At 45.0% G+C, this 24,001-nt stretch overlaps 1 protein-coding gene across 4 annotated transcripts in view; it reads right to left on the bottom strand.

Moving 5' to 3' along the window:
- Positions 1-24,001, bottom strand: part of rols (zinc-RING finger and ankyrin repeat domain-containing protein rolling pebbles) — an 87,165-nt gene that overhangs the window by 49,421 nt on the left and 13,743 nt on the right. The window lies entirely within an intron of this gene.

The raw sequence follows: 24,001 nt of genomic DNA, 5'->3' as shown, positions 1-24,001 counted from the left end.
TATTTCTTTCATATTTACTTTTTCGAATTATTCGAACAAAGAATAGTTCGAATAAATAGATAGAATGATTTATGACGAATAATAAATGAATAGTTCGAATAAAATATTCGAATAACGATCTTGGACAAATATTTATTCGAAACGAACCGAGCGATGCCGAACTCTGCCCCGCGACCGCATAAAAGTCGCCGTTCCCGAAACCGACAAACGCCGTTGCATCCGCGGCGCTGCGAGCCCTTTACCGGGCCGAGCCCGCTCGTATGCGCCGCAGAAGTTGCACGTTGTAATGCTCCGAGGCGACGTGAAAGTAGAAAGTGCTGCAGGCAGGATTCTAAGCGTCGAATCGTTCGAGGAGTACGGTACACCTGCTCCGAAGGAGTCTCGAACGGCGCAGCATCGTCTTCCCGAAGCTTTGGCACGGCCTCGATTTCGACTGCGAGGGAACCGCGCGATCGGGATCGGGATCGGGATCGCGATCACGATCGTCGATCGTGGGCACCGTGGAGCGCAGACTTCGCGGCTCCGTCCGCTTTGTTTCGCGAGCGAGTTACGCGCCGGAGCCGGTAGGCGTACGCGAGTATCGAGCGCGTGGGCAGCGTAACGTCACGCCGCGAGTACGCGTCCTTTCAACAACGCTACTTCCTCGGAATAATCGCGTGGCTGACACCTTGAGCCCGGTGGGCGCTGCTGGCTTGTTATGGGACCTGGAGTTTAGCCCCCTCGAGCCGGCAATTTCGCGTGTTTATGCTGGGCTCGCGTCGTAATTAGTGGACTGCCGGTTGAAAGGCCCGCGCATATATACACTGCTCCTTTTCTAATCGATGAGAAATCGTTTCACAGTTGAGATCACGTTTGGTGGATTGCGAATAGTGGTGAGAAAATGCGATGGTGGGGGAGGTGTTCGCTGTAGGCTGCGTCTTCGAGTCAAGTCAAAGCTTATGGAATTAGTCGTGTCGGTCCTCTTAGACCAATGGATCACCAAGTGATCTATTTTATAATTTGACAATTATATTTGTTTTCATACTGATCAATATCAAGAGTTTGAATTTTCATGTTTAACACTAGAACCACCAAAGGGGGTGAAAATGACTTGTTTAGCATTTCTTAGAATTGTTACTCATTTTCAACACTTCCAGTGCATTTTCAGTACTTTCTAAAATTGAAAATTAACTATTTTCTCGATAAAATTGATCTTATCATTCACTAAAAGACTGTTTCGAAAAGAAAAATATAATTGATCCGAAGCGTCTTCTTAACCCCTTGCCGTACTTTGACGAGTTCGACTCCTCAAGAAAATTTCTATTATTAACTCATTGAGTATACAGTATTGTCTCCCTAACTAACGCTCAGATTGAGCACAAAACTGGGCACTTTGAGAAGAGGAGATACAATTATTCGAGCCTTGCAGTTTGTTTTTATAATTGTTGACAATCGGTAACTATAAAAATAAAGCTCGAATAATCGTATCTCGTCTTCCCAAATTGTCCATTTTTCTGGACAATCTGAGCGTCAGTTAGGGAGATATTACCGTAGATGTTATTTTGTCTTTTAAAATTGCAATAAAATTCTATTCTTTTGTCATCAATATTTAAGCATTCAAGTAAATATAGGCGCACAATAAGCATTAATTTCTTTTTCTTTCTAAGAAATTATTACAATCGAAAAATTTCGAATCGCAGTAACTGCGAAGAAAATAGTATATCAAGGGGTTAATAGTCACATTTTGATCGATTTTGACCGGCAGCCAAAGCATACATGATATATAAATAAAATACGATATATAAATGCTATATAAATATCATTGATCCAAAGCGTCTTCTTAATAGTCACATTTTGATCGATTTTAACCCGCAGCTAAAGCAGGTTACCGACGCCTGTCTTAGACTTTAAACTAGCCTCATCGCGACAGAAGCACTAGCATCGTCGTTTAAAGTAGCACAGTGTCGAATTAGTTGACTCTAGACAAATGGGTGACGTTGCTTCGCCCACGAGTACCAGGTAGACTGGATCTAACAGGCCCAGCCGAGTTCACACTGGTGGAAAAATCGGCATCCGAAAAGACCCTGTCCAACTATAACAAAGAGACCAGGATCGAATAACAGCTAAAGTAGCACAGAGTCCAACCTGTTGGTCACAGTCAGTGTGATCCAGGTCCAACGATCGGTGCTAAGTAGCCCCTGTCCAACAGCAGAGCCATGCGGGGCCGGCACAACATAGAACGGCTGTTCCGAGTGTCCTGTTGAACGCATTTCATCGGGATCGGATGACGCGTAAAGTGGTCTAGCGAATAGACCACTCCGTCGACTCCGGACAGTGTCATCCCGTTTCACTGATCGGTAGCAGGTAGCCTACACCCTGCAGACCTACGGTAACGGTAAAGAATCGTGGAGGCTTGGATTAGAGCCTGGCCAACGGATCGAATAACAAAACCGGCTGGCTTGCAAATCCTCTGGAGAGGGTGGGAGAGGGGGGTGGTGGCAGCGATATCGGTCCTGCTCGGTGTCCTGGTTGTTGATGCGTGCCGTGCAAGGACTCCGAGAGGACTTAGCATGCGCACACGTGGTCTATCGAAACGCGTTCACGCCTCGCGGATAAACGAGCGAGACGTTGCCGTTGCCAGTTGGTGTGTTGCCGTTGCAGTTGCAGTCGCCTGTTGGCAGTCTATCGCGTCAACTTCTCCCGGCGCTGGACAGCTGAACAACAGTAGCCGCGATTTCCCCCCACGGCTATTACCGCCTTGATACACGGGCGTAACTTTGTTTTATTAAATAAGCGGCTTGCATAACCCGGTTGTGTACGCTTTCTGCGCCGCAGCCGACCACTTTCAGAAACCTCGAGACGCAATTTTCGCAGCACCGTTGCGCGCGGAACGGGCATTTTCTTGCCGTTTGACCTCAATAGGGACAACCGGGGGGCCTCTAAACGATGATTGAAGCGATCCGGATCGAGCCGGCAGCGTAATTCGCGTGACGCGAACGAAAGTTCCCCCTCGGCTCCTCGCCGGGGTCGAAAACAGGCGGGGGCCGCACAGGCGCCCCAATTCGGTGGCACCACGCCACCTGGCGCGGGCCCGTCGTTTGTCAGGTAGCCTAAGCTAACTGTTGTTAAGGGTACCGATTCGTTCGCAGGACAGGTTATCTGGATAATAGTCGGTGATCGTCAAGGTTTCGATCTAAAAAGTTCAACTGCTGTGTTAAAATTTCACTGATTTCTACAGCACCAGTGTCGATCACCTGATCTACGTTTTGGTCGATAAAATGTTCAAATAACAGAACAATACTGAATCAATCTGTTGTGCACTATAACTTCATATTTATCGAACAAGACCTATAAAATCGTTTTATTAGAAAATAAACAATATAAAAGAATAAAGACATTTTAAATATAGAATGAAACATATTAAATTCTCTAACACTGCTTAATCTTTAATGGAACAAATTTAATACGAAAACAAACCAAAAGCCACAACGATCGATCATCCCACAGTAATCGGCACCACCACCCTCTGCATCGTAATAAAAATTATAAAAAGTCTAAATAAATTCAGTCTTGTCATTCTTACAACATGCTTTTAATCGCTTTTAATTAGCTAGCTTCGATCGGTAAGTTCGGTGATAAATCTCCATCGATTCGTACATTAAACAGCGCCGTCTGCGAATAGCCTGATACAAGAAAGCATTGAAAGTTCGGATAACCGAGGTTCTACGGCACTCTCCCAGCGAACTTTTCCCAGCGCATACCTGGCCAAATGTTTCCCAACGGAAGACCCAGCACAAAGAGTACACGGCTGACCATTTCCTGTCGATCTGCATGATAGTAGGGCCCGGGTCCCATTGAAAATTCCCATCATTATCCCAGAGGATCCTCGAAAGGCCCTCCAGATGTCTTTTATCGTGGCATTCAAGGTAAACGCAACACGTGTTCGCAATTTCCGCGTTAAGTAAGATGTCGAAGGCCGATGGGCCCAGCTGCGATCGCCGAATTTATTCTCGTTTACCAGCGTCCTTTAACCGCGTCCTTTACCCGTCCTTTATCAGCGTCCTTTTCTAGGCTCGCTTTTCCCTTATCCTTTCGCCTTGGAACCTGTTACACGCTGCGCCCGGACAACTGGAAGCCGTGGGCCCGCAAACCGACGTGTAATAATACGACTGGTAGGCTGGAAGGTAGGCTGTGCTCGGTGCTGCAGGAGGAGCTACCTTAACCTGTTCGCCGCGCTCGAGATCGGGTCACCCCGGAGAGGGGCATCGGTCTTGCTCGAGGAACCGAGCGGGAAAGGATCGACTCCGCTGGATCGTGATCGGCAGCTAGACCAAGGATAAAACGCTCCGAGCCAGAGCCTGCTTTCCTGGAACACCGTCTCCTCCGCGGCCTTTTTCCGCGAGCGTCGATCCGCGGCGCAGTAAGCTTCGTTTAATAGCAATCGAAGACAGTAAAATCCGCTCTAACTACGAGGTTACGTTCTTTGCATCTGTCTTGGACGGTTTCGATGATTTCCTGGCGACCTTCGTCGGAATACTCGCGGACTTGTCTTCTTTCCGCTGTTTTTTATGCAGTTTTCTCAAGATCGTGGAGTTAGCGATTCGATGTATAGTAAATTCTCCCTAATTGACGCTCGGATTGGACGCAAAAATGGAGAATTTGGGAAGAGGAGATGTGATTATATGAGCTTTGCGGCTCGTTTTTATAGTTGCCGATTGTCAACAACTATAAAAGCGAACCCCAAGGCTCGAATAATTGCACCTTCTCTTCCCAAATTCTCCATTTTTGTATGCAAGCTGAGCATCAATTAGGGAGAAAAGACGTTATGGAGACGTCATAGGCTTCTTAATGTCGTTGAAATATGTTTATTATCGTCTCAACGACGTGTCTGTTGCATAGAAGAATTGGATGGTCTCGTGCATGCTCGCTTTCGGAACAGATTCAAAAATATGTGCTCAATTGGTTCACTTCATTCGAATGCGTCTCGATTTTAATAATCTACCATCAATTTAGAGCGGTGCGCATAATTATTAGACCGCGGATCTTTATGCAAAATGAACATTACCTGCATTTGGTGCGAAAAGAGGAGTCATTTAGGAAACTGTTCTTTTCCTTAACGACTTTCACTAGTTGAAAATTTTATATTGACCAGTATTAAATGATTTTAATCCTTCTATTAGTTCAAATAACGATTTATATAGTTCAATTTTCTCATAAATCCATAAAATCCATAATTATAGTCTCGAAGCAACTTTTACATTTTCACTCAAATATGAGCGAAAGTTTAACAAAATATCATATTCGCATACTTTTATATTAGAAATAATAGAAAATAAAAATATAATACTTAGAAATTAGAAACTTAAATATTCAGAAAAGACCTTAAATAATTATCATATATTCGTACATTTCTATCTTGCATTATTTCTAATACAGAAATATTCAGGATGTTTCACAGAGAATACTGCTACCTAAATCATCATTATTATCGTCGTTAACGAAGAATCTTTCGAAGAAGTCGAAAGTGCGCGTTTCTTTGCAACCTGTCTCGATAACCGCGTCGAATAGTAAAAAGATCCGCAGATTCGTGTCTAACACGGGACGATCTATGGTCGTAGGTCGAAATGGTGGCCGAGACCGACCCACGAAAACGGCTTTCTTTGGAACGGCGAACCGCGTAAGATAGAAAGTAAAAAGATCGGCTGGAAAAACGCGCAGGCAAAGACCGGCGCGGATCGGTGGACGGGCCCGCTCCGGGTCGGTCGTTACACACGAGCATATGTACTACGTACGAGACACATAGGTGTGCGTTGCACCTTTCCACGTAGGCCAGTGTGGCGGATGCGGGTGGGCGGACCGGGATCGGGCCTGTGCCAGTGCAACGGAGCCGTGGAGCCCACGCTGGAACCGAGCATCGGTAATTAAACATTAAACGAGCACCTCGTCCGGCGTCGTTCTCAACGACGAATCCCTGGGACCACCGGTCCTAGCGTCACGCAATTTTGCAAACAGCAAAACTAGAATCGATATCGTCGATAGCTTATTGCGTCTCATCGAGCGAACATCCGCGAGGATTGGCAATTAACTATCTGGAACGATCGGTTCTCGCTCGGGCCCGATCTCTAACTTTCTTTGATGTCTCAGCTGTCCGGAGACGGTTTCTGAGACGCGGTTTTCTAGAACGACGTCGGCTGAAAGAATTACGGATCGACGGTAAGCAGAGGATCATCGGATCGCAAATGATACTTCTCGAGGACACTCTGCGGAAAGTTACATCTGGAGCGACGTTGTCCCAGGCTCACACGGTTAATCGGACTTTCCCTGGTTCGCCGGTGTCGTCAAAGAGACCAGGACGTTAGCGTGACCACGTTAACTGCCGGATACGCGAATAGATCTATGTGCTCTTTGTGTTTTACTGGTTTGCTACCGTGGGCTGTTTAGTCGGCCCCGGCTGAGGCCTCAACCGTGAACCGCGCGATTCAAGGGACTTCTGGAGTGCGTACTTTTGACGCCAGGACACGCGATGCTAAACCGGAGAAGACAATGCCAAAAATACCACTAAAAGAAAACGTACAGAAAGTGATAGTTCAACGGATGACGAAGAAGATATTATTCCAAATGATGAGCTACGATTTTACGCGACAACGTCCAGGAAAGCAATTTAGAGACTTACAATTCGTATTTATTTTCGACAATTAACAGCTGGTTTATCCAGTAAATATTTTATTTCAGTTGTTGGATCTCTGTTTAGCTAAAACATAACACTCTAAGGCGTCAACCTGAAGTATCTTGTTTGAAGGATATTCGACGCGATCCGCCATTAAGTCGATCGGCTAGAACGGCGACAACATGGCCGCCGCGCGAATTTGTCGAAAAATGAATACGGGCGAACCTTTGTCGTGGTTTCTTTTGGCATTGGATACGAGCGCACTGTAGCAAAGGGTTATTCACCCTGGCAAATAAAGTTATTATCATTATTATTATTATTACTATAAGAACACTTTGGTTTCTCCAGCATCGACGGTCCGAAAAATCGGGAAGGCGCCGATCTCGAAGACGTAAGTCCCCGCAGGACTCGTCGCCGAGTTTCTTGCGGCAGCCACCAACGGGTCCATTCTTTAATTTCAAAAAGCTGGCCAGTATTTCAGCGGTGTCCACGCGAGAGGGGTCCAGCTTTCATCCGGAGAACCGGGAAGAAATGAGTCGGCAGCCGGTCGAGGGAGCTACGACAAATTAACTACGCATGATCCCGGGAGGAGATAGCCGGATATCGGTACCACGGGTATAGCGGATCGTATGTACTGGAAGGCAGGGGGCCAGGGCCCCGGCGTGTTGTACCGTGCAACTCGGTCCTTATACGGGCCCCCAACACGAGGTCCAGCCTCCGGCCCAACAAAAAAGAACCCCCTGCGCCGCGGAGTGTCCGGCTGGGACCGTTTCGGAAGGTTCCGGACGGTTTCGGACGGTCCTTCGTGGGCCACCGACACGCCGCGACGGGTACGCAAGGTACCGTACCGGTTCCATTACACGGGCAAACCGCGGGTAATTGAATATTCCGCGTTTTTGCCGCGCTGCCGGACGACCGCCGCGGAAACTGGAAAGAGGTACTAGAACGTAAATACGAGGCTGAGTCAAAAAGCTGCCCTGGACCTTTTTGCCAGGCGAACCTTTGAGGACGTCGCCATAGCGGCGGTGTCGGCTGCTGCATCGGATTCTTCGAGTTGCGAACAAATAGCTGTGATCCCTGTCTCGCGGTTCGACTTCGATGTTTATAGTATAGGGTAGAGCCCTATACTATAGGGCCCTATACTATACTAGCCCTATATTATAGGCCCTATACTATGCTAGCCCTATACTATAGGGCTCTACCCTATGCTATAGGGGGGATTATAGGATTACAGTATAGAGGATTACTGTGCCCTGTTAGCAGCCTTCGGCAGTTCTCGCTGTTCAATACAACTTTAGCAATTTAAATGACATCTTTTAAGAACTGAAACATCAATTTTTCAAAATTTCTTTTGTTGACAGAAATTTTTCCATGACACAAGTATCAAATCGTCCTTTGAATATTAGGATAAAAATGTTCTAGAGCCAGCTACTGTGTGCCTATGATCTACAAAAATCGGTTACTGTGCTCCCTCTCTGAATACCATGCTGTCTTCTTAAATACTGTGCTTTAATTACTGCGCTCCCTCCCCGAATACCGAGCCTCAATAATCGTGTAAAATAAAAATTGAACACTTAATATACTCTCATAAATTTTATGTTCTAGTAAAAAAGTTTCATTTAATAATAAGTCATTTAAAAGTTCGCGTCACAGAGACTGCTGCTTTAACATAATTTCATATTTATGTATAGCATGTTTGTGAATCTTTCTTGTCGTAATATGACAGTCCCTGCAGAGTTCTATGTTTAGAAGCCGGAGAGGTGAATAATTATGGGATGTTCTCCGGAGAACCTTTGGACCGGAGATGGTTCGACCACGACGACGTCGCTGCCGTTCTCCGAATCGGTTTTTATCAAGGTGTTCCCGTAGGCTGCAACCTGGGACCAGTCTGAGGCGATTGTTACTGGGGACGTAAATATTAGGCTGTGCCAATAATAACAATATCCATCTCCACTTTTTACATTTGTGCTCGCGGTTATTATTATCGACCATTTCCATTATTGTCGGTTCATGCTCTTTTAATCATTTCTTCAATCCTTACGGTGGGACGTTGTTCGAGATTGTACGAGTATGGAAGCATGTTTGATATTCGATTAATTATTCATCGTATATTTTCGAAGAATTTAAACAAATGTTGCTAAATCTTTTTAATAGTAAGTTTATTTGAGGGACTAATTCTTTGTTACAAGAGAAAAATAATATGAGTAGAAGAGATGTAAAAAATAGTAGTCATTCGTAATGGATAAATGATTAACCGAGCAATCTTGGCAATTGTTGCTTTAACAGTAGATTTACCGAGCTCTATACGTGACTATTGTGATAATAATGACATTGGATTTATTTAAATTTCCTACGATTTTTATTAAAATATCTACTTGAATGAATAAATTCGTATATAAATTTCCCCAATAGAAATATTTTCATAGTATCAGGAATTGTAAAAGAAAAAATCAGAAGCCAGTCATTTTGACTGGATTGGCCGAAAACATCAATGTTCGTGTGTGAAAGGTTGACATTATTAACCCTTTGCACTCGAAGCAACTTTAACTCGAAATCTAAAATAGTTTCTTTGTCCTATAGTATTTTCATTTCATACAACTTACTGCATTTTATGCAAACGACTCAAGCAACAATTACACTTCGTAATATCTTTTTTAAATATAAACAACTACGATAATGTTGAAATTATTTTAAAACGTGACATAACAATTTTTGATGGTGCCTCAGGGTCGCCACTCGAGTGCAAAGGATTAACCCTTAAATGCATGATTTTTTGTTTTGAATTTTAAAAAGTCGTTTTTTGTAGGAATGTAGTCATTGGTTACGTAAAAGATATATAAAAAAATCTAGGTAATAATATTGAGTATTTATTTTGAAAAAAGGTTGTATGTAGACTTTTGGCAATAATATGCGTTTATTACTAATTATTATTATATTATTATACATTATATTATATATTATTATATTATTATTATTACGTGAACAAATGGTCATGTATTTATATTATCCATTAGCATAGGGATTTTCACATTATTTATAAATGAAATGCAGCAAAGCAATTGCGATTTTTGTTGTGACACAAAGCAATTAGATAAATCACTCCTTTATAGGAAACTCGAAGAACGAAAATATCTCTCCAAGTAACACATTGAAGGTTATCACCCACCACATTCAAATGTCAAAAAAAAATAACTTACTCGCTAAAAGTAATGTCAAGTCTTTTATTTCACACACGGTCTATTGTCTGTTGTTATGAACGTGTGTTCGGAAACGCACATACTCAGGTTTTTGAATAAAATTAAGTGGAACTGGAATGTAGACAATTGGCAACAATATACATTTAAGGGTTAATCGTACGATCGATACAATTGAAACATCCATAATTTTGTTCCCCAATTACGCGACTCTTCTCGAAAGAAAAGAAACGAAAGGATCTCGCCGATGCTCGCCAGTCCAGCAAGAGATTTTCCAGCGTTTAAAAATAAACAGATGCTCATTCCGCAAGCCTCGCGTTTACAAATGCTAATTTCCACGGGCATGCCCGAGTGATTAGTCATCTGGAGCAGCGAAGCGATTTCTCGGGTGAGTCCCACACAGGATCTCACGGTCCCGGGGTTTTCAAGATCGGAACGGAATCGAGTGGCCCGATCGCGCCGGCCCGAGAAAGAAAGAATGCGACTCGTCTCGTACGTGACCGGCCGCGTAGCCGAAAAGCGAGCTGAAACAAAAGTGTCGGGACTATTTATAGCGATGCCGGTCGACATTCCGAAGGGCCGATGGGAGGAAATTATTCGCGTTACTTGAACCTCTACCGACGCATTACGCGCAATTGGTTGCGTGGGCAATGTTAAACGTTAAATCGTTCGTCGCGATAGAAGACGATGCGACGAGATTGCCCGCCCACGCACGAATTTCCTGCGACCGCTCGATGCTCGTTTCGGCCACCGGGCCCTGGGCCTCTCGGTCGTCAAACAGCGCCGGCGAATCAATTAAACTGTCGTTCGTAAACGTGCGCGCTGCACAACGCGCCTAAACCGCAGTAAATTATTTCGTACCTCCGATATTAGAACTTAACGTTACACAAATTCCCGCGTATTTTTCACGAGTTTAACGCCGTCCATATACAACACGATTTATTTATTGTATATTTTGAAAGTGGCATAAGTCTCTTTACCGTAATGAAAAGTGCTGATATTTTAATGTTTATACGAAATTATTTATACCGAGAAAAATATCAGTATCCTGAGATAACAAATACAAGTAAATCTTCTCGAAAGTTAGCATCCATATTTTTAAACGTGTTGAAACGCAAACCCTTAAATATATCGACTTAAAAACAAAGTGACTGACGCCACTTTCAAAATAAACGGCTCATATATCGTATATTCCTCGAGCAAGATTTTGTGGTTCTGCTGTGTTCGGAATTAAAATAGCGGCAACAAAGAGGCGCGCTCGGTAACACGAAGTTTGAATACATTTTTGCATTGCTTCGAAAATCTTCTTTCACGCAGATGAATAATTTTATTTATTTTTTAAATTTATAACGACGATAAAAATGAAGACAATATGATTACAATATGCAGAACAAACGCAAACTGAACATCCTAGCTTCTGATAATATTATTAAGTCGATCTCTAAATTTACTAAAATCATGAACGAAGTAGAATTTTCTAACAGAAAAACAGAACAATTTTCTTAACTAAAATTAATTATAAAAAAATATAATCGAGCATCGACGATGCTCCCGCACATTTTCTCTGATTTCTGGAAGGAACAGCAAGCACATGTTGCAAGAGAACTTCGACAAAAATCATTCAGCGAACGGAAGAAATCGAGCGAACAAAAGGCAGCCGATGAACAGAATAAAGGGTTCGCAGAAAATCAGGCTGCGAGAAAAACCGATGCTCGGAGAGGAACAGGGTTCTCCTAGTGGCGAAGGTATCGACGTGGCCAGACGAGGGGGTTAATGACGCGAAAGGGGAGCGAAAAAATGCGGCTAGGCCACGTCATTCGACAGGTAGTTGCCCCGGGAAGATCGTAGACGTTCAGGAATCCTCCTTCGCCGCATAGAAACCCTCTCTCGGGCTTCGGGTTCTCAGTCGCCGAGCTCATCGAATCGGTTTCACGAGCACGAGAGGTCAGCGGACCGCTGCGCTGCTGCAACTCCGCGGAGATTCGTTTCGGAAGATAGAGTTGCGAGGGACGGGGAACGGAGGACCGACCATAAATTTCCGTAAATTTCGTGGCCCGAAATTATTATCTCGCCGACGCGTTCCGTTCCGTTTCGTTGCAACGGCGTTGCATTACGCTGGAAGCCGGGACAGAGAAAAATGCGACCTGAACTCGTTTCTCCGAGCAGATTTAAGTGAAAATGCTGCGGACGCCCGGAGATACAGATCTCGTGGATGTTGCCGCGTGAATCAGCCGCGGGAATTGTCGAATTTATGGCTCGTTCGATTAGCGTGACGGTAGAGTATGTAGGACAGACGCGGTTTACTAATTAGATTGATTGCTGTGGGGTGGATTGCTACGTTTCGTATCAATGTGTAACAATAATGATAATGTTTATTCGTTTAACACTAGATTTACGGAGCACAAAAAGCAGCTGTTCTATATTAATTTATAGAAGTAACAATAAGACATTTATTCTGATTTTTTAACAAGCGTTATTTGTAACATTTGCCGCAAGTAACATATAAATTGAATAAATCACTCATAAACGTATCTTTACGATACGAATAATCGTAAATTAAAAAATTAGCGACCCGTCATTTTGACGAGTTCTGTAAATCTAGTGTTAACGGGATCAGCACTTTTGTTATACGATACAAAAATATGGTAACGATCGAACAGAGTACAAACGATGAAGAAGGAAACGAGAAATATTATAGCAAATTATGTGCATATGATATGATGAATTTTTGAAGGTATAAAAAATCTACAGCGATCTAAAAAGATCTAGAGCGATTACTAATAATAAATAAAATTAATGGTTAAATTAGGACGAAAATCAGGATTTACTTGTAGCGTCTCGAGCCAGCTAGCAATGCAAGCAAAATCCATAAAATCAAATATGTTCATTGCCATGGAGATTGCACTTCATGTACCTCCTGCGAAAATTCATTCTTCGATTTGGATAATTAACAAATTTAAAGACGCAGTTGTACTATTTCAAAAAATTATTTCACAAAATCCACGAACATTATTCGAGTGTCCGTTTTATTAGAATTCAGGTATGAATTCTTGATTAAAGGAGCAGCGATCGAGATTCAAGGGCCTCCAGAGGGCCAGGTACCTTCTCAGAAATCCACGAAGCTCTTTCAACCCTTCGACTATCGCCCCACGCTCGGGCTCCTTTGAATCGGAGCAGCCCGTTCGATTTCTATTCATCGCCGAATCCAAGCCGTCCGAAGCATCTTCTCGCGGAGATCTGGATCGCGTTCGCAGCTCGTTTCGTCGAACGTAGAAACGCGTCCCGGGTTCCCGTTGTGCCCGGTTTAGAAAAGCAGACCAGCATCGCGTGTGCCGCGTTTAATATTCCTCGAGCAGCCAAGATACTAATTACGATTGCCGAACGCGGAGGAGCGCGAGGGCTGACGCCGCGCGTGTTTCAGGAAGAAATAACACCCCATCGTTCTCGAATGTCGAGCCCGGCAACGGATACGATGCTCGCGCGAGTGAATTACAACCGGTGCGTGCACGCGCGTGAATGCTGCGCCGATTCGTGCTGGTCCGTGGCTCTTACGAGCGAACATGTTCCTCGGACGACGCGCCAAAATTTATTTAGACCCTCGCGGCGCTCGGTCGTTAAACGATCCTTTTTCTCAACGCGATCGATAAAAGTATCGCGAGAGTTTACGACCGGGAACAAGCTGCGTCCGATATAATTGCCGAAGGAGCACGGGGACCGGTAACGGGCCCAGAATCTGACCAGTTTAGGCTATGTATTCTGGGGAAAAACATCCCCTGAATACAACTTGGTAACCACGTCAAAACTTCGACTTGCTTAATTATTAAAGGCTATCCGATGCTATGTGAAACTCACTGCCGAAGCTCGCTATCAAAGTGTTTTTTTATTATGCAACATCGGATAGTCTTTAGTAATTAAACAAATTAACGTTTTTATGCGTGGGACACGCACGATGTTACGTGGTAAATTGGTCTATGGTAAATTGGAGAATGAAACATGCGGCACAAAAGGTGTCCTAAACTCTTTTTTTCTTATTATGTCTAAATTTTTTCAGACATATTTGTCTAGAAATTGTTGCAAATTTCTGTCAATTTCGTTTCATTGAACTGTTTATGTTTTTGTCGTAAAATATTAAAACCTAATATTAATCCAAAGATGTGAAGAAGATTCCTGTAATTTAAGATTAGTATGTATCATATGTACTCGCATAAAAACAGCACTTACAAGATTGGTACCAACGTTACTTTATCTTGTTACGCTGTGCCATTCACGAACACGTCTGTCCCATTCAACGCAACCAATCGATGAATGGGTCAAAATGCGCTCTCCAAACAAAATAAAAACAAAGCGCAGATGTAACTAATCAATACTGTGCATTCTTCTAGCAAAAGAACAGATCTACCAAACGTTCGAAGCTGGAATTAGGTAGCCCATTCAGTTTCGTTATCTTGTGCCGAACAAAAGTCTCCCATTCATGGCAGTGCTCCCCTACAATATTAGGGTTGAGCAGACACCTCGAAGGAGGAGGCTCGAACGGAGTGGCAAGTAAAAGGGCCTCGAATGAAAGGATCTCCTCGGTATCCATGGAACCTGGTTGAATCGTGGAGCCTGGACTACCTGCAGGTTTGCAGGCACCGGTCCCCTCGACCCGGTGAAACACATACCGTCGAATCAGCAGACCAATAACGCGGATACCTAGTCCGCCCACGTGTTACCGGTCCCTGGACGAGCATATACACACGGGCACGTAATTTCGCGAGCGTGCGCGGGAACAAAGGGGGCAGGGTACGAAGAAGGAAACGAGACACCGGTTTTCCAGCGGGCTGCATTCATGAGGCCGAATGAACGAGCGAATCGAGTCGCGTCGAGTCGAGTCGAGCCGAGTCGAGTCGAGCCAGGCAAAGCCGAGCCGAGCTGAACGCGACGAGCGCACGCGAGCGAGCACGAATTAAGCCTGTCTCCGGGCGTAAGTATGTAACTACACGTGGCGGGACGTGTCGCCGGGGCCCTGTGTCGCTCGCGATTTACGGTGAATGGGCCCGTCACGTGGGTGTAATCGCGCGGACGACGCGCGACGGTGCCGATCGGGATGAATCGACGAGCGGGACCCGGAGCGTGACGTCGGGGCCCGCGAGACCCCGTTTAATTTCACGGGAGGACGCGTCGCGACGCGCCACGAGCAACGCGTCGCCTCGGTCCCCCCCGTGAAAGCTGGCCTCTCCTCTCCACCCCTTTGCTCCCGCTCTGTGTTTCACGGGGACCGGTGAATGCGACTTTCACGCCTGGCTCCGTCGCCGATGCTCATTTGCAACACAATGCACGAGGAAGTGTGCGAGCGTTCGCTTTTCAATGGCCGAGGATCCACAACGATCGATACCGTGGGCCTCGCGCTCCCTCCCTGTTCTCCCTTCCCGATGCTACACAAGTGGGCAGAAGATTTTCAAAGCCGAGAATTGTGCACTTTGGAGCGGGTTGCGGACTTCGAGGTTGCTGGAATGTTTCGGTCGAACCCACGGTGTAGGAAGAAGAGGTGAACCGACTTCATCCCTACTCCTGTCTCACCTTAAAGGTTCGCTTATGATATAATCCGCTGGGTGATCTACGAATCTTTGGCGCTATCGGTCAGAATAACAGCTGCAATAACACTGTGGTGGTAGTAGCACGCTTATGCAAATATAATTTACAAAAAATAATGCATGGGGGCGAGTAATCCCAGCACCTCTGTTCTTACACAACGGTCGTACCGGAAGGTTTTCCGCGTGTCGCCGAGGTTACGAAGAGAATTGTGGTCGGACAAATTTGAAAAATGTAACAGCCTGCTTCGCGTAATACCGTAAATATGAACTCCGTCGCGGCTCTTATTAATCATCGGCACGCACCTGTAGAAAACGCAGTTTTCGCAGGTAGTTTGCGCAACGCGAGACGATTGCGTCGACTCGGCCGGGCATAAAAGAGGGACGCACGACGTCGATTAAAACCGTTCGTTAAGCAGGCCATCGTAAAGGCTCGGCAATAATACCAGTTTCAATTTTCGCGCGGTTATTGGAGTTCTGTAAACGGGCAAATTGCACGAAGAAACTGGACCGGCCGATCCGGACGAGGTTCGCGGCCGAGTTGTTCCCGCACTTTCCGTGCGACGGTTAATTAATCGCGGCGAGCGACCCCGCACGGTAATTATCGGCGTTAATTCACACGAGCACGTTTCCCCTCCGAGGAATCGTGAGAAATATACGCGTTGCAACGATGCTTTCGGGACACCGGTTGCACAAGAAACGCATAAGTTTGCCACGGACGGACGCGAATCGCGCGCGATCGTTTTACTCGTCCGCTCGCTCGCTCGTTGATTCGGTCGCACGTTCGCTCGCGTGGCTATCTACGAGCGAGTACACGCTGCGCGGTCGAAGTGTATCGGGCCTTGAATGAAAGAAGGATTCGAACCGTTGAATGAACCGAGCAACAGGCCGAGTGTCGCCGCGTGCGTGCAACCAGAGACGGCGTGTAGGAGCGGAGCGTGGGCGATCGCGCTCGCGCGTTTATTTCACCGATATTCGTACGGACACATGCAAACGAGGCACTTGTGCACGCGCGCACGCGTCTCGCGACTTTATGGCCGGCGATGAGCAGTTTTGCTGCGACGGTTTGCTGCGAGCGGCTGTTCCTGGCCGAAGCGGACGGAATCATCCTCTGTTTAACACGCGCGAGGGGAAATTCCTTTTTTCTTTAATGAAATCGATCTTTCTGTTTCACGGATCTTGTAGATCGACTCTTTAGGAAGATCGCTGCGAAGTTTCCAGTTGGAATTTAATATCGTTTCGAAATTATTCGGTGCTGAAGTGGATAGTTGCTCGGGCAACTGAAGATACATTTGGTCTAAAAAAATGCTTCGACTTCAAACGGCTGTAGAAGCGTTGATAAATTTTCTTCGGGAATGAATTTACCATGAATTTGTAGATCGAAGCTTCCTCTTTACAACGAGGCCATCAAATTTGCGGTATGGTTGTTTTCTAGCCGTTTTCTGCAGCTTCGGCTGTACAGTACGATAATGTAAGAAGAGCGAACTGGTTCCTCGTTCTTGTTCCATAAAGTTGTTAAAAAAGATCATATCCCATGTTTTGAGGTGTCGTTCTAAAGAAGAAACTGCGATCTATAAGTGTATAATAGATTCAATGCGGAAAGAAATTATATAACGATCCTAGAGAAGTTGAAGAGCGGTTAAATCGCCTCTCCGCGAGAAAATTTCATCGTCGCATCGCAAATATCCTCCGCTCGAGCCTCTCTGCGCCCAAAATCTACACGCGAATGATTAAGCAAAAGCGGTAAACAACTCACTGCCGCAAGAACAGCACGCAGCACACGTGATCAGCTCGGTTTCCCATATTTTTCGGGTTTCGATAAAATCGGGATCACGTACGCGCGCTCGCGGCGGCGTCGACCGATTTGAATTGAAGCGATCGACAGCATGATCGTGCCGCGTGTTACACCAAAGTGAACCAGAGAAAGAGAGTGAGTGAGTGAGAGAGAGAGAGAGAGAGAGAGAGAGAGAGAAGGAGAAAGGGAACGAGAGAAAAACCGGGCCAGCCTGCAAAGTAAAGCATCGGTCGAACGTGACGCGGCGCGGCGCACCGAACAAATTGCTTTCCGTTAATATCGCGCGACGATCTGTAACAATAACGGTCTCGATTACATTTTACGACACGTGTACCTATATTATCGGTCGGGCCGAGGTGTCGCCGCGCGGGTTACAGGTCTCCCCCCGATAAATGCACACGCCGGGTTGGGCAACCATAAGATCGTTGCCCCGGGCGGAGAACGATTGGTGCAACGTTCTCTCTCTCGGAGCGCGCGAAGGGTAAAACCGCCGTAGAAAAGCGAGAGTCGGGTCTCGGGCCCGAGGTGAGACCGTTAATGCCATTCAGGCGAATTAACCGGCCGAACGGTATATAATTTTCGCGTAATTAGTCGCCCGTCGGCCATCCATTACCGGACCCGGCTCGTCATAGTCCGCGTCGCTTGTGTTCCTTAATTAATTCGAACGATTCCGCCTAACCGAACCCGCCAGTAAATTTCGGCCTGTTCCATACCGGGCTTTCCATCAAATTATTGACTGCCGATTTTTATGCGGTTCGGGCCGAAAGAAGATCGATGTGCAACTATAATTTCGTGCCGTTTCAAATCCTCCGTTATTTCTTTTTGCCTACTTCGCCGGGCCACCGGTTTTAGAAATGCTATTTTATCCCACCCTTAAACTCATTATATAACTTATTGTATTTTATTTCATCTTATTTTATTTTATTTTATTTATTTGATTTTAATCTACAGTACGTGGATGTGTAAGAAGATGGACCACTTGTGATTCGTAAGGAAATTCAATAAAGTTGATTAATTTTATTTTACCTCTGCTTTACAGTTCTTCGTTCTGTAAGTACGTTAAAGAATAATCTGCTGTCCGTAGATGTAGCAGAAATTATCATGATTGAACTTAGGTTCTATAGTAAGGTTTGCTATAATTTTCCTTGGTTATCCGTCTCCGTTTTATCAAAATCTAATAAAAATCGAAAGCGTCGAAGTGTCGCGAATAAAATCGAAAAATTGCTGCAACTTGACAGTAAAATAACCAGTGCCACAAATGACTCCTTTCATACATTGTATTTAACAATTATTATTATAATATTATATATCCATGGAAAACGATGTAACAAATTTCTTTATTCAAACAGATTTTCAAACAAAGATCGCACAAGAAATTCAGTCTTGGCGTGCTTTAAGGGTAAATTATTCCAATTACTTTTAGCGCTTGACAGCAAAAGGCGGGACTTGTCCTCAACAATTTTCATTCGTAGTTCCTGTATTGAACGAGGGTTACACCTGACCGGGACAATTCCCGCAAACGATACGGCTACCGTGGCGATGGCGCAATCGAGTTCAAACCGTTCGCAGCACGAGCGTTAAGCTAAAAGAACCCGTAAGAGCGGATTTTTATTATGCATCTTCCATTTAGTCGCCGAGAGACTCTCTCGTTTCTTTTTCGAATACTCGCCCGAAATCGTTGCCAGACTCTCTACCGCCCCGTTTCTCTCTCTCTTTCTTCCTCTCTTCGTTCCGCGACTTCGGGCCGCAATCTTTTCGCGCACTCCTCGAGATTAAATATCGTTCGCCTTGAAACAGTGGAAGTTACTTTCACGGTTCTCGTTGCGCTCGCTGCGACCCAATTAACCGAGAGAAACCTTCCCCGACAATTAACCCTGGCTCGTCCAGCGCGAGAGAAAGATAAGGAAATTTTCTGCTCTTCGCTCGTCGAATATTCCAACCCCCCGCGACGATACAATTTCGACTTGTATCATCTGTCACTGATTTCTATGAGGATAGAGGAAGCGGGCTTAAATTTGTCTAAAAAGACAAGTCAAATACTATTTTTAATACTAGATAGCACAAAGACGTCTTCACGACGTCCGTTTTTGGACGTTCGAGAAGTCTCGAAGAATTTTCGTTTTAACCCTCCGCTAGCGATACACACGTGCAATGCAATTTTGAAACAACTGACACTCGAAAACTAACAATGCTATCGAGATCCAAAAATTCGAGAATACAATTTGCACATTCTAGAACATCGTTTTCTCTATTAGAACCTGATATCTCACTTCCAAGTATGTTTAATTGTTAATTTCACTATCTCGAAAACAACGTAGACCATTTAGTGGCGCAGCTGTTCCAAAACAGCAAAGAAAATGCTGAAAATGTTCAAGATACAGTTAAATCGTTGAAACCCTCCGCCATGTAATCAGAAAATCGTCGTTCGAACAGTTTCTCTCGGCGCCCAGTGGCCGAAAACCGCGCGAGAGTCTTCCTCTTGCCACAATGTTGTTGCCGAAACCGACGCCAAAGGTAGAAATCGAGGTCCGAAAATAAGTTCCAGGCAAGACCGGATTGCGCAACGGCAGGAACTGCGACGAAACAAGGCCGCCGTTACTCAATGAAGCCGGGCAAGAGGGTAAGGCCTTAACCGCAGGCGTTTCGCGAGCAGATTCGCGGATCGTCCACGGAGCACTCTCGTATCTGGCGATCGTCGGGCCCCCGGTTTTCCCTTGGTGTTATGCCGGACACGTAGCGGACGCATGCCACGTACGTATCGTGGCCGCATAAAATAAAACGGCGAGGCCGTGCCTTTCAGCGCCCTCGTCAGATCCACGATCTCGGGCACGTATAATCCCCCGGCGAAAAAAAACGGATAGCCTAGGAGCGGCTATACGTGCAGCCGGAGGATATCGTAGACGTGTACGTACACGTACGGCGCGCGATTGTGCCACCGCGTGCATGTGTGTTGATCTTGTAGCAAGGCGGCGGAGATGGTAATCTGGGGGAGCCGTGGAACGGTGGTCGGTGCCCGTCGTGCACCGGCGACCACCGATCGTAACGAGCCGATCCCAGGGGTTTTTCTTCTTCCGTGGGAATAAGGGCCGATACGCCTTCTCGATCCCGCACTTGCGGTGAACGCGGACGGACATGGGACACGTCCTGCTGGATCGGGTTTTGTTCGATTGCCAGCCGGATGTCCACTGAAATTTTCGCTACGATTCGGCCACTGGATGCTTTCTGTCCGCGGCCTGCAGTCACCAGCCACTGTGCGGACTCGGTGCTTTTGAAACGGGGATGGATAGACGAAGAAGAGTCAGGAGAGTCGAAGAGCATCGTTGCATTACTCTTGCTATGGTCAAATTATTTAGAGAAGATGTAACCTTCTGCTCAAGTTTTACTGCTATCAATTGATGCAGAAATCTTACGTAAAGATTTGGTGTCCTGACATCGTCGTAACAGATCTATGTATCACTGCAATGAGTCTTCAACTTCGAGGCTTCCTCTGTTTGTGTTCTGTACTATCTTTCCACAATTTCTAATAATAATTTCTAATTTTTCAAATTTCGGGATGCTGTGAATTTTCCTGTGCTAGTCCTGCGCCTATGTAATTTATTGCTACGTCGATGCTAATGATGGTCTCCGAATTGCCTTCGAATCGTGGCACGTGGCCTCCGAATTGCCTTCGAATCGTGGCACGTGGCCTCCGAATTGCCTTCGAATCGTGTCATCTGGCCTCCAAATTGCCGTCGAATCGTGGCACGTGGCCTCCGAATTGCCTTCGAATAGTGGCACGTGACCTCCGAATTTCCTTCGAATCGTGACACGTGGCCTTCGAATTGCCTTCGAATCGTGGCATGTGGCCTCCAAATTGCCGTCGAATCGTGGCAAAAAATTAAAAATAAAAAACTCATATTAATGTACACCGTCATGCTGGTCGCTGCCTTTTTTCCTATAAAAACGAGCCTCGAGCCCCTAAGAATCGCGACTTAGTATTCTCAGATCTGTCGGTTTCAGTTTCGATCTCCGAACATTTCTGGGAAAAATTACTCTATTAATTCAGATCAGAGCTTTCAGCTGATCCTCTTTCCCGCTATTTCGAAACTAAAAACGTTCTTCCGAGTTTCGGTCCTTTCCTCATTTTATCGAGTCTTCGCCGATCTCTTATTTCAGCAAATCGTCGTCCTTCGTCCAATAATTAGAGAAACAAAACGATTCATTGAAGCGTCGCGTCGGATCGCGGATCGCGTTCAGTATACACTGACCTCCGGCAAAAGATAATGGAAAGCCGAGTGGATATCGCGTGCGGGAAGACAGGAAACGAGCCGAGATATTACGAAAAAAGGGTGCTGCGTAACTTAATTACAATTATCCACGAAAGCTCGTAAAGTCCGCTGGCAGCTCGTTCCGTTTATGTATTTCGCTGTTATCTGCCAGCCCGGATACCGTGGATTCGGATTACTCGGGAACGATGCGCTTGTATCGCTGTACAACCTCGATGAAGAGATCATTGTGACGCACGTACGGAGATAAACGGTTGTTCGCGCGATGGAAGACGACACAGAGAAAGCATCGCTCGGAGACCGACGAGGGAACCAGCCTCGTGATTGAAAAGCACCTTGATTCTATCGAGAGTTCGATCGGGAACCTCTCGCCTTAAAAGTGCCCTTGGGCAATACACAGGTGTGTTTATCGTGCAATGTAAATATTTAATAATATTATCTGTGCAAATAATTCATAGTCTAGGAATTACGAGATTTGTTCGATTTTTGTATTGTGCGAAAAATATTCATTCAGTCCCGTGTATTATTTCTCTGAGGAATATTTTGATACCGTGGCACTTTTTATTCTTGAAACCTGAAGACATCTTTTCATTTTGGTGTTCAAGATGCAATATGATAGACGAGCCGATTACTGTGCCCTGTTGGCAGACTTCAGTAATTTTCGCAACAGAGACGATTTGAAATTATTTGCACAGTAAATAAAATACTGAAATTGGAACTAAAAGCAAAAATTCGAATAAATAATAACCGGTTTATTTTTCAGTAATCTTAATATGTTTTACCAATATAATTAACATTGCAATATCTTACGTACAACGATTTATTTTAGTGAACATTGTGTGAACTCCATTCGTTCAATAATTTCTGAAGTTTTTTCATAAGCTCTGCAGAAAATTTTGGTAGAGTTAATTCAGTATCGATAAATAAAAATAATATTTCTGCTATTCCAAGCAGTTTCGTCTCTTTACATGTTTAATTATAAGGAACAAATAATTAATTGGATTTAAATGAAACAATTTAATAAGCTATACTTAGATATAAAGTTAATTACACTTAAAAATTATCTGTTGAAATTTATTTAGCAAGATCTGCCTCGTGTTTAGGAAGATCCTAAAACGAAAAGGAAGACGTCTCTTTATTGAAATATTCTGAACCGAAGCGACTCATAGCAGCAGACGTAATTCATAGGCGCGTATACTCGACGAACGCTCATAATCCGAGGAGCACCAAGATTAAACGAGAAGCGGCAGTTTTCCACGGTGACTTTCTCCGCAAAGCGGAAACCGATCGTAAATGCCCGAAGGCTGCCAATCCTCGGCCATCCGCCGATCAATTTATGTTTCCTCGGAAAGGTGGCCGCCGCGAGTTTTCCTCGGCCGTGTGCACCGCGATTGGGAAATTAACGGAATTTCCAGACGGCGCCAGAACCAGAGATAACACTTATCGAGTACCGAGTGGACAATCCTTAGGGTGCTCCTCCTTCGCGGTGTTGTTATCGTCGCTGCACAAATACCGATTATCTTCGCGGGTTCACCAGCGAAACGCGTCGTCGCATACTCGCGGGCAAACGCAACAATGGCCGCGTATAAATCAGGATGTCATTTTGCTCGCGCCGTTTTCCTGTATACCGTTGGCTCGCGATCATGCCGGCGTCCCCGGCAGATTAAAATCGTCCCTTTAAAAATGCCGATAAAACGGTGACGCGGCCGGCGCGCGTCCGCTGGACGTTCATTGTCGGGAATTGTATCGATTACGTGGGACACGGTTTTTTCCTCGGCCCCCTCGTTTCCTTGAAAAACGAAATCTCTGACTCACGCTGCTGATTTCGAATGCCATTTTCTCCGGCAGGCGTGGTCGTGTTTTATTGAAAAGTGGCAGTTGGACGGGGACGATTTGTTCGACCGATTCATCGGTCTTATTTTAGGAATAACATTGTCCTTTTATTTAAACTAGCTCGCCGTCGTTTCGACGCAGGAAATGCCTAAATTTAGGAACGACGAATAGTCGTTCATCCGGTGAGACGTTTAACCAAAACCTTTCATAAAGTAAAAAGTCGTTCGAACGGTCAAACAACCTGCGCTAGAATTTATCTTCAAGCTATTAAATTATCTTCAAGTTATTATTTTAAACAACGACGTTGTGCAAAATTAATTTACTTCACGCGAGATCATGTGAGCCGAGGAAAAAACCGTGTCCCACGTAATCGATACAATTCCTGTGACGCTGTCCTCGCGAGTCCTCATCGAACTAAAATGATTGTATATTTCAAAAAAGTAATTAAGTGAGTAAAATATAGAAAAATAAATATAGAAAGAAATATAGAACATTTGAAAATAATTTTTATCCGAGTTGTTTCACTGCTGAGCTACCGAGTAAAATAATTTAGGGTTCATCCAAGATCATGACGGAAGAAAATGTTTCTGAAAAAATTCGTTTCGTCGTTCGGCTATCGAATGTAATCATTTTTAGCTTTCCGTCTGAATAAAATTTTACGGTGATCATCTTCCGAACACGTTCCGATAGCGATTATC

This window comes from Megalopta genalis, chromosome 15 (genome assembly GCF_051020955.1).
Source record: "Megalopta genalis isolate 19385.01 chromosome 15, iyMegGena1_principal, whole genome shotgun sequence".
NCBI lineage: Eukaryota > Metazoa > Arthropoda > Insecta > Hymenoptera > Halictidae > Megalopta > Megalopta genalis.
Note: the sequence above shows the minus strand (reverse complement) of the source record. Positions and strands in the feature narration are given on the sequence as shown.